The sequence below is a fragment of the Chanodichthys erythropterus genome, chromosome 2, assembly GCF_024489055.1.
Source record: "Chanodichthys erythropterus isolate Z2021 chromosome 2, ASM2448905v1, whole genome shotgun sequence".
Lineage (NCBI taxonomy): Eukaryota > Metazoa > Chordata > Actinopteri > Cypriniformes > Xenocyprididae > Chanodichthys > Chanodichthys erythropterus.
Window position 1 is genome coordinate 25,483,865 of NC_090222.1, and position 11,619 is coordinate 25,495,483.

An 11,619-nucleotide genomic window follows, 5' to 3' on the forward strand; every position below is an offset into this window, starting at 1 on the left:
CTCCCTCCATTCTGCCCTGGCCTAAACCTGTCTCCATCTCCACTGCACAGTAAATGGCACAGCCGTATCTATCACACAGCTCTCTGTAATAGAACACAAGCTCCCTCACTACCATTAGAGCATTGCCTTGTGTCCACATGATTACACACACATATACGCACACACTCCCAATCTTTCACTCCAAATGTACTGTATACTTACAGCGCCTGACATCCACCAGAGCATTCACAACATTTGCCCTGCATTTGATGGGATATTATGTGAATCTAAAAAGGCTGACAGTGGGACGTTCATACGTTGGACAGAACTGATTGAAATGTTCCTGGGGAAAAAAATAAAAAATAAATAAAGAGGGGAAAAGTTTCAAATGCACATTAACACTTAATATCAGATAAAAAGGACAGGCGTATCCAAGATAAATGGGGAAGCTGGAGAATGGAAATGGCCAAAACAGATGTGAGAATCGAAACACAGATTGGCAGATCATATCTCAACCACAGACTGAAAAACTATCTCTATAAACTAAGAAAACACAGAGGACGCAAATTACACTCACACAAACAGCACATGGTAGAGCCAGTGGACGTAATGGTGCTTTCATGCCAGCGCTGATGTTCTTTTAATTCTTCTTTTTTTATTCACAAACAAAAATCATAAGAAGGGGGCTGTCGTTAAAGATCCTGTGTAATGGTTTAACAAGTGCAGTTCTCATCCCTGTATCGATGAATTTCCAAGAAACAGAAAGTTGTCTGTTTGACAAGCTCTCTTTAAAAAAAACAATATATAGAGAGAGAGTGGTTTTGTCAGACTATATAAACAAAAAAAATGTCACAGTCTGGCAAAACCACACAAAATCAGTTTCTTCACAAGTAAATTTATTAAAATAAAATAAATAAACAAATAAAAGTTATATGGAAGCAGGTGGGGTTTATGATTTAGGAGAACTTTTAATTGAACAAAAATTTGTAAACGTCGATTTATGTGTGAATATGGATGCAGCAATACATTACTATCCCGGTACTGTACGAAACAGATAAGCCAATAATAATATAAGCAGTAATGGCAGATATATTAAATAAATTAAAAATCAATTGTTTCAAATGCTACAAGTGAATTCAGGTATTGCAAAATATATATTGTACAGCAAGGAAAATTTGGAGATTTGCTAAAGATTATATTTAGCATTATTAATTTATTATTATTATTAATTGTTAGTGTTTTTAGTGTTTAAATAACTTTAAATGGTTAGTTAATAAAATAAAAAAAAAGAAAATTCCGTCATTAATTACTCAAACTAATTTGGTTCCAAACCCGTAAGACTTCCGTTCTTCTTCGGGACACAAATGAAGATCAATGATCAACGAACATAAACAGAAGCTCAGCCGAATCTGCTTGACGCGTGAAAACAAACCTCTCATGGAAGCTACAATGTGCTGAGTAACATACGATCATGAACCTCATTGGTTCTCGGACGTCAAGTGAACATGCTTGAGCTTCTGTTTACCACAACTGATGTGTGAGTTGATTAATGTTTATATGTGAATAAAAAGCCTAAATTCAATCTGTTCATCATATAAAGTGAGCGTGTCTCTTCAGAAAATTTGAAAATATGGATTAGTTTTATGATCTCTTTATGATCTTTTTGAAGCGTCAAAGTGGCAGTTGCGTAGCTGTCTATGGAGGGACAGAAATCTCTCAGATTTCATTAAAAAGATCTTAATTTGTGTTCCGAAGATGAACAAAGGTCTTACACTTTTGGAACGACATGAGGGTGAGTAATTAATGACAGAATTTTCATTTTTGGGTGAACTAATCCTTTAAGTGTGTTAGATTACAGCAAACATAATCTAAATGTCAACCTTAATTAAATATCTAATAATATAAATTAAATATCAATCAGTTAAATATCTAATATCAGGTGATATATATTATATTATAATTATTTATATTTCTAATAATAAAAAATATACTCTAAGAACTTAATTTGTCATCTTTTAGATTCAACAGGAGTAACTTGGCTAAAAGCCTAAAAACAAAAACAATACTGATATCATGGATTCTTTCAGGATCAAAGACATGTAAAAGACAAGTGTGTGGCGAGGTGAACCTCTTGATTGGGTGAAACCTTGTCCATACACACTAACCAAAACTGCGCTGAGGAAATGGCATGGTAATGATAAGCTAATGATATGCTAATCCGGAAACATGGTTACATATCAGAGGTGTGACAGGATTTCAGTCAGACCCTTCACCAAAGGAAAGACCTCTATCCCACAGTGTACACACCACAAACACACACATGTTGAGATTTCATGTTTTATAAGGACATTCCATAGACATTGTGATTTTTATGCAAACCGTATATTCTATCCCTTTAAAGGTGCTAAACAGGATGTTTTGTTATATACATTTTTGCAATATTACCTGAAACTGTCTTTACTAACTGATAAAAGACTATTTATTAGGTGCACTGAAAGGAATAATATTAATATACATCATCTGTGCACGAGGTAGGGCTTTAAAAACATCAGCCAATCGTTTACGCGATCATCGCATAAATGATTGGCCCTCTGGCTTGTCAATCACTGCCATGACGTTCCTTGTAAGAGATGAGCGCGGCTGTGTGCTCCAGTAACTTTCCACACTCCACAGGCGCCGCATGCAATGTTTTTGTCCTGAGACAGGAGTAACAACTGCAGATTATGAGTTACCTGCGGTGAGTCCGACATAATGAATCCACTAACACAACACAGCGAATGCCAGTGGTAAACACTCAAGTTCCAATACGAGTGTTTACGAGTTTTGGGAGGCGTTCCTTCAAAGGAGGGGGGTTGTTCTTACGCATGCGCTCATTTCAAAAACTCAGTAACAGTCTTTGGTTTCTCAGTCGACAAAAAAAAATCCTCTTTAGCACCTTTAACCCTGCCCATCACAGAAAACTTTTTGCATTTTTACATTTTCAAAACACATCACTTAGTGTGGTTTATAAGCCATTTTCCATTTTTGGTCCAAAAATATCCCCAAGGACAAGGATTTCAGTCAGATATTGCCATCTTTGTAGGGTTTACCAGGAACACACACACACTTTCAGCCTTCTCTATACTCAAAAGACAGGTTTATCAGTTTCAAAATAAACTTAGGGAAAATACCATTCATTTGCTTGCTGTCATTCATTCTTTATTCTTTTTCTTCAAACAAACTGTCCTGTATCAAAATGAAATAGGATAAAACATTTTGCCTCTTAAAACTTATGTTTCGCTTTCAATAAAGTTTAATAAACAGCATCTCTGACATGCTGTTGATTACCACAGATAATTTCCACTTGTAAAAACATTACAATGGAAGTCTATGGAGCAAGGACAATGTGAAGCTCATAATTTTGTTAAAGAATTCATCTGTACAGAATGCTTTATTTGAGCTGTAAAGCTGTCTATATCATTCTTTTAGTGGTGGGACTTTTGTCCTAGAAGAGTTTTTCAGTTTTAGTAACTTTTATTATGTAATAACATACTCTAAGTGTGATTTTCTGTTTTCCTATTTAAATAGTAAACAGAGCCAAGGTGGGTAAGTGATTCTTTCACACAAGTTTTTTGTTAACATGTAAAATATTTAAGTCTCGTGGTATACTTTCACAATGGGGATAAAATACACTTATTCCGCTGCAATGCCTTGCCTCACAGGCTTCCATTGTAAGTGGACTTTTCACTATTTTCACTCAAAAAACAATTGCAAAGATGCACACTAAATAAATAACACAAACACTAACATTGTGGGGGTTTGCGTCTAATGAATTGGAGCACGTGCAGAGGTCTCAATAACCACTGGCTCTCACGTTCACCAGAGGTCGCAGTGTGCACAAGCGTGCATGTGTACGTCTGCGCTGCAAAGGTGTCAGATATTTTCCTGGCACTTCAAATGAAACCTCAAACCCATAATAGCCACCATTATCTGTCTGACGTGCATCTGCGTGCTCATGCCCACAATTCTCACACAACACACAGATCCCATTTCAACCCAACAATGCACAAACAACCTCTGGAACACTTCCTGACATGTGCCTGGACACTCATTACCACACTGTAGGACGATTACCGACTCATAACACGCACCAACAACTGCACACAGATTGCATTACAGTACGATACAAGTCTCAGACTACATAGAAAAACTTCATATAAACAAACTCTCCTCTGTCCACACCTGTTTAAGCTTTGCGTCAGCAGGTTTCAATGGGGTTTTCATTTAGCCTGCCAGCGTGTAAGCGGTTATGTTCTGAGATTTTAATATCGCCCTTGCAGACGAAGAGATTCATCAGTGACCTTTTATGATGGGACTGAAGAGGCTGGAAATGGTGACATAATGTCACAGAGAACATAATAAATCACATAAAATAAAAGCAGGCACACTATGACAGCAGCTTCAGCCCATAACTGAGAACACAAACATATTGTAATGACCTTCAAATGCACATGACGTCGTTGAAAGGTGTGAGGCAGACGTTAAGTGCAAAGTGCTTTGGTCGACTACATGGGGAGAGGATGTTAGCAAGATGGGGTGAAGATTTGCTTCACAGAGGGGTGGCAGCTTTAAGGCGGTACAGCCTATATATGCTATGGACGCTTTCTGCAAAATCCCTCTATTACGACAAGAAATGATCTTTCTTCCTGTGGCACAGCTGGTCAATCCCATATGAATGTGAGAAGATATTCATGGCATATGTAATGCAGCATATGTCAAAGAAAGCTGCAATTTTTCCTTTTTACATGGATCTCAAGTAAGACTCTAAGGCTGACTCTAAATCTATCCCACTTTTTACACAGCTACTCATCAAATATACAAATAAATAAGTAGACATGCGATATTTAAGTTTAAGTATTTTATGATATTACCCATATTAGGCCTAAAAAAAGTCTACTACAATGTACAAAACAATCAGTCATCCAGCATCACTGCAAAAAAAATGTGTAATATTAATACTTAAGTCCTCTGAAGTCAACGAAATCGATAACTTTGTTGGATACAGGTACTGTGACCGCATCTGTGACAGCCCACTTTTTCAGCAGCCTTGATTCTGGAAGTATTTTTCCCATAGGGGTTTTTTAAAAGTCTTTGTTAAAGAGTTATAAGCCATGAACCAAACTAACCTGCTGAATCACAACATTACAAACTTTTTATTTGAGGCAAAAAAGTACTTGAAAATTTGCCAAAAACACAAAGGAACACTATGTAACTTTTAAATAATGAGTCAATGCATCATTAATCCTTCTTCCAAACCATGTTTTTGTCTTACCCTGATTCACTATGGTAAGTCTAGTGATTATATTTTAGACCCAGTGGGATGGTTTTCATGGGAAATTGTGTACATACATGTCTCGTCATATCTGTAAATAGAGAAAAGTTGCTCCGGCTACTTTGATGCATTTATGCTGTGGGAATGGCATAGGTTAGTTGTCACAATGAGCGAGAAAGATTGACATTGAGCACAATAAATCTCGAACCTCTGGGGAATCACTCGTTTTAAACAAACACAGAACAGAGCAGAGTATGCTGAAAAAATAGAATGCGACAGAGCTTGTAATAAAACGAAAATCAACATTGGCTTGGCTTTTTGGATATGGCGAGAACTGAGGGATTGGAAATGTTGTAAAAGTCACTTGATCAGGTGAGTAAGGTATTGAACAGATAAATTGCCATATGTAGATCTCTAACAGAGTACATTGTAAAGTAGGGCTAGGTAAAAAAAAAATTTGATTTCTCGATTTTAAATCGATTCTTATTTTTACAAACCAATATCGATTCTTAAATCCCAAGAATCGATTAGTCTATCCTGTTTTAAGTTGATAAATGAACAGAACATGTAGTGCGCCTCCCATCCAATAAATCACAATAATCTTTGTGTTTTGTTACTTTTTATATGAAGCAAAGTCTCAGATTTCAAATCACGTCCATCTTATTATGAAATTCAAAAAATAAATACCGTTTTGGCGCTGTTTAATGTGGCGTGACAGATCGCTGTAGCGCTTCAGTTAAAGAGAAGCGGCAGCACGGAGCGCATGTGAACATCCTCTCCTCCGCTTTAATACCAGTTACAGCGCGAAATAAACAAGAATAAACATCTAAAGGTATGGTAACTTATCAAATCCATATCATGTCTCATGTAATAGCTCAATCAGTGTTTCAACCGTGGAAAGACGTAAATAAAACAGCTTATAAGCAATGGCACGTATCATCACATTTAACGTTACCTCAGAAAAACCATATTCAGTGACCATAAAATCATTAGTCAGCTAGAAAAATGAACTCTAGAGAGGAGTGTTCTGATAAATATATGCCCCGTTACATATTCATTATAATTTTTAATGTTCTTTAATATTTAATGCATTTGAATAAATCATGACAGCCACAATTTAAATGTTTATATTTAAAAAAAAAATGAATTGGAGTAGAAATATAACTTTATTTATTACATAAAAAAACATTGAGTGTAATTTATGTGTTTGTATATAAATAAGTTACATTTTAACCTTAAATATTATAGTAATGTAGTACCAACTGACTCCCATGTGTAGTTTACAGCATTAGTTGAGATTTTTTTTTCCTCTAGAAAATTTGTCATATATTGTATCTGATATACATCCAAAATGATTTTAATGAGCAGTAGGTTGACCAAATCACACAGAGCCAAAGCACAACCAAAACAATGTTCTTCTGCAAAATGTATGTAGTTTTGTTTTTAAACTGCTAGAGGGTGCAAACTTAGTTAACAGCTTCAATGAAGGAAACAACTACAGTCCCCTGATGCACTGCGAATGACAAAGTCAAATTAAAAATGATGAAAGATGGATTATAAACACTTTATATTTATTGCAGAATATGGATATTATTTATATATATGTTTATATATTTATATGTATAAATATTTAAGTAGTTAGGGAGTAGTTATGAGTGTAGGGTGTAGAGTGTAGTTCTTTTGGAACAATTTGCTTGTCAAGATTCTATAATTGGTGGAGAAAATAAGACTGTTAAACATAGCATATTCCATTAATTAACAACTTTGTAGCTCAGAGTAAGTTTGTTTTTAAAGGTTTATAAGTTATGGTTAAAGATAAATTCTCCTATTGAGAAAATGAAAGGGTATTCCAGAGAACTGTTGCAACTTTTACAACCTATTCAAACTCAAAGTCTTCTACATCTTAAAGTCTATCTTTAACTCTAACTTCTTTTTTCTTTATTTAAATACATGGATGGGTATTTCTGGACTGGATAATAAAGAAAAAGCAAACAAATTATCCTTGATGGTGTCCTTGGGGATACTTGAGGGATAAAACCTTTCAGATGCAAATGTTTTCAAACAAAGTATCAATATATAGATATTTCGAACGTATCCATTTGATAACCACTCAATCCCACAGTCTTAGCCGTGAAGGACATGTTAATATTTCAAAACAGGATGAGCAGACATAAACCATTTGAGAACATAAGCTAAGGGAAATGGAACGAGCAGAACTTGACATATTTGGCCAGTTGAGGACAAAAATCACCAGTGACACAATTAAATCAAACTCAACAAAGGGAATTTAATGTCAATGACATTTAGCACCAGCCTAAGGCGACAGGTGAAACAGTCCAGTCAGCCATTTCTTTGCGAAAGAGCTCAAGGGACTGATGGGGCGCTGGTACAGAGGATTAATTGAAAATGAATGTAGTTCTACAAACGCACAACCAATTCAGAGCAATCACTCACTGTCATTCTGCACACTGGATTTACGTTTACATACAATATGTTTGAGACATACAGGAGGTGGAAGATACCACGATACCAAGCGAGCTCTACGGTGCTTCAGAGGTTATGTTTAATATAGGTGGACGTAACAAACCTGACCTTCAAAACAAGTCAAAACATAAGACCGAGACACGCTGAGGAACTTTGATGGTCAAGACATCTTGTGTCCTCGCACCTCATTTGGCGACAGCGAGAAAAGGCGAGGATATCGAAGGGGACATGACTGAGAGGGGAAACAGAGCTCAAGCTGAGCCAGGCAGCAGGCAGGCCAGCAGGACGCCTTCACCCTCCAATAAACTTCAGCTAAAGGTCAAACAGATGAATTATTCATTATTCAAGGTACAGCCAAGGCCAATATTGGCCATCGTTCTAGGCTGGCCATTTTAAAGTGTTTTAGATGGGGGGTTAAAAGGGGAATGGCAGCGTTGTGCAGTTCGATAGCAACACGAACACATGAATCGGTTTACGTGCGAGCCCCAAACTTATAGCACAATAGGCTAATGCTACACACTATATACCAAGGTTTTAATTAAAGGCCTTTGAAATAATACAAGTGAAAAAGGTGCAAAGGTTTCTTAATAAATAGCTGAATTAAAGTGGGCATTGTGGGTCAATGTGCGCATAATGATTGGAGTTTTAAAAATTGATCGTGCCCCATGTGGGCCCGTGTGCGTGTGCCTCTTGTAAAGGGCTTTTGATCAAATATGAAATATTCAAAAACCCAACTGTAATTTGATGAAGTCAGATATCCTCAAAATGGGAATAGCAGTCAGCACTTTTCACATTTCTGCTTATAAAAGACCCTCAGTAAACGGATTTAGAAACGGGAGGGGGAAAACGGGGGTCTGGGTTAGGGTAATAAAGGCTGTTTAAAATATGCGCTGACCCGTGAGATGAACTGTAGTCCGTGTTGCACGGCCAGCGATCTCGCGACCGCCTTTCCTTCCCTCCTCTGGCACTTGGTTTCGGTCCCGCGCTGCCCTCCGGCGGCCAAACCGCGCCACTGCAGCAGTGTGTGGGCAGCCACAACAGCACAGCAGGCCTCTCCAATCCATGCCCTGCTATACACAATGGTATCAATTAAGAGCTGCTTGTACTCTTTCTTAAATACATACATTTACTGAAGCCTTTCAGCAGTTCAAAAGGACTGATGACTGGTTGAAATGCATTGATTGGTTGAAGGGGGGTATCACCGCTGGGCCTGAACAAAAAGTACAGTCCTACTAGTTGCCCCGTTGAAATTGAGTCATATTATTTCAAGAATATAACCTGCTTAAGCTCAGTCTTAATATGACATTTTAACAGGTCTATGCTAAATGCTGGAAAATACATTTGTCACTAATGTGGGCCAACTAGACAGGCATCATGAAAGAAATCAAATATTTTTACACCAGGGTTTCTCAAACTGTGGACCGTCTCACAAACCATTCCATGGAAAATTTCTGAATAGAGAACAAAAATCTAACTGGAAAACTGACAAGCAATATGATAGGAACAATGAGCATTCATGTTTTGGCTTATAGGTTTAACTATATTTCCCATTAGTTTTCTCAATATTTCTAAAATCTTCATTAAAGACTTTTTTAAGCTTGTAGGGAATTAATTAACAGACAACCATTCATATAATAAAATAAACAACGATACAAAAAAGTATTGATTAAACTAATAAATATTAAAAGACTGATTTAATTGTATTATGTAAGGTGACCTCAGTTTGTAAGGTGTAGTGTCCTAAAAAAAGGAAATATACTAAAAGTTAAGAAATGAAATGGGAAAAGATGGGGCCGTAACAAAATTGCATCAAATAAACACGTTCAGGACACCACATTTCGAGGGGGAAAAAAACAGCAATCAAACAGGTTTGACAGACAAGCGATTTAATACAAAGCGACCCAATTCAGTGTCTGAATTGTTTTAGTCTACTGGTTTCAATACTCTGCTCTTGAAACACTCTTGAGTTAACAGGCAACAAAACCAGAACCATGGTTTGAAAAGTGAGAGTTTGTCTGTCTACATGAATATCTGCACTGGGCATTCACTTATGAAAATGCATTTGAACTGGAGAGTCCATTTGTGCTTCATGCATATTTCATGTAAAGCCCAGTATAATAAACAGAGGAACAAAAGAGCAAGAGTAACATTCTGAATTAAAAGAGGATGTTTTAGCAAAATAAAGAGAGGAAAGAGAGATATTTGCTAGTAACCTGCAGGTATGAATGCAAATGGTAGGGAACATGATGGTGTGTTGGCAGCATTAAACAAATACTTGTAGCAATATTATTAAAAATGATAACAGTAATTAAATACTGAGAAAGTAAATTACAGCATTAACAAATATTTGAATTGTTATTTAATAATAATCTAACTAATTAAGGACAGGCTTTAAATTTACTTTCAGAATAAGGAAGGTTTAATTACTTTTTTGAATTTTTAAATCTGTTTACCTAAAAATAAAATCCATATTTATTTATATTTTGTAATGTTCCAGAATGACATAAATTAAATACAATACCATAAAACAAGTTCAGTGTACACTTTCTTTTTTAATTTCTAACATAAAACAATGTTAAATAAATGTAAATAATGTTTAATTTCACTGCTTTGAAAGGAAAACATGTCAAACAGCGCAATTTCAATGTACTGACTTTTAAATTAAAAAAAAAATACAAAAAAAAAATTAAAAATACAGGGTTTGGCCACTACACATGTAATATTGACTAAATCCAAAATATACAAAAATTATACCGTTACACTGACTGCACATTTTACAAATACATTCCACTTCGCAAACTGATCTGAAAGTTTTCCCTGCTAAGATATGTTAAGTATCTTTCACACAAACATTACCTGTCCGCCACAGCAGAAAAAAGTCCATCACCTTAGGTCACTGTTCTCTGACAGAAACGAATAACAACCACCCACACTATCTCTTCCTACACACTCTATCTACAGGTTTCGATGCAAATGTCTTCAGCAATAAGACACAGTGCTAACGCTAGTTGCTCTTGGCATGCAAACGATGCATTTATCTAACTTTACCTTCACTCGCCATCTGCAGGGCTCGACTATATTCTTTGAGTTCAGGAAGCACAGACTGAACATTTAAAATGAAGTTAGAGGAATATTTAGCTCTACTGTTTTCCTGTCTAACATTATAACAAAGACATTAATATGAATCACCTATGGATTGATTTTGGAATGCTCAAATGGTTTGGTTGACAACAACCGTGATTTGAAAGAGCACATCTAAAATACTGTACTGTACTAGTATTTCTGTTCTCATGCACTTCAATATGGATGGACTTTCTTTGCTCCTCAAAATCGCACAGTCAATCTTTCAGTAAAGCCAGGACGTATTCACACTAAGCTGCTCGGCCTGAGGAAGTGGGGAAGGAGGGGGCCAGGGGTCTGCCATACAGATGATCCATTCCGCAGAGCAAACATCCAGCACAAGGGCCCTGAGGCCTACAGGGACTCTGATAAAGCACCTCCACATTTTTATAGACAAACTACTTATTTTTTCCCCTCATATCGCTTAGGACGACTGATAACTTTATATTTCTCTAAAGCGCTGTGCTGAAAAGGCTGAGGGAAAGGGCCTTTCAGCAGTTTAATTGATCAAGACGAAGCCATGGGGGGCACCTTCAGATAAAAGAGACGGGAACGTTTTGAAGTACAATAGTGGAATCTTTTTTTGGAAGGAACCCAATAAGGAGTAAAATATTACTCATTATGGAGCTTTAACTGTATGTCACTTTAAAGGTACGCTTATTGTAGACCTATTAGAGTCAGGGATGTATTCTGTCGAGTACTTGTTTTATACTTAACATTAAGGT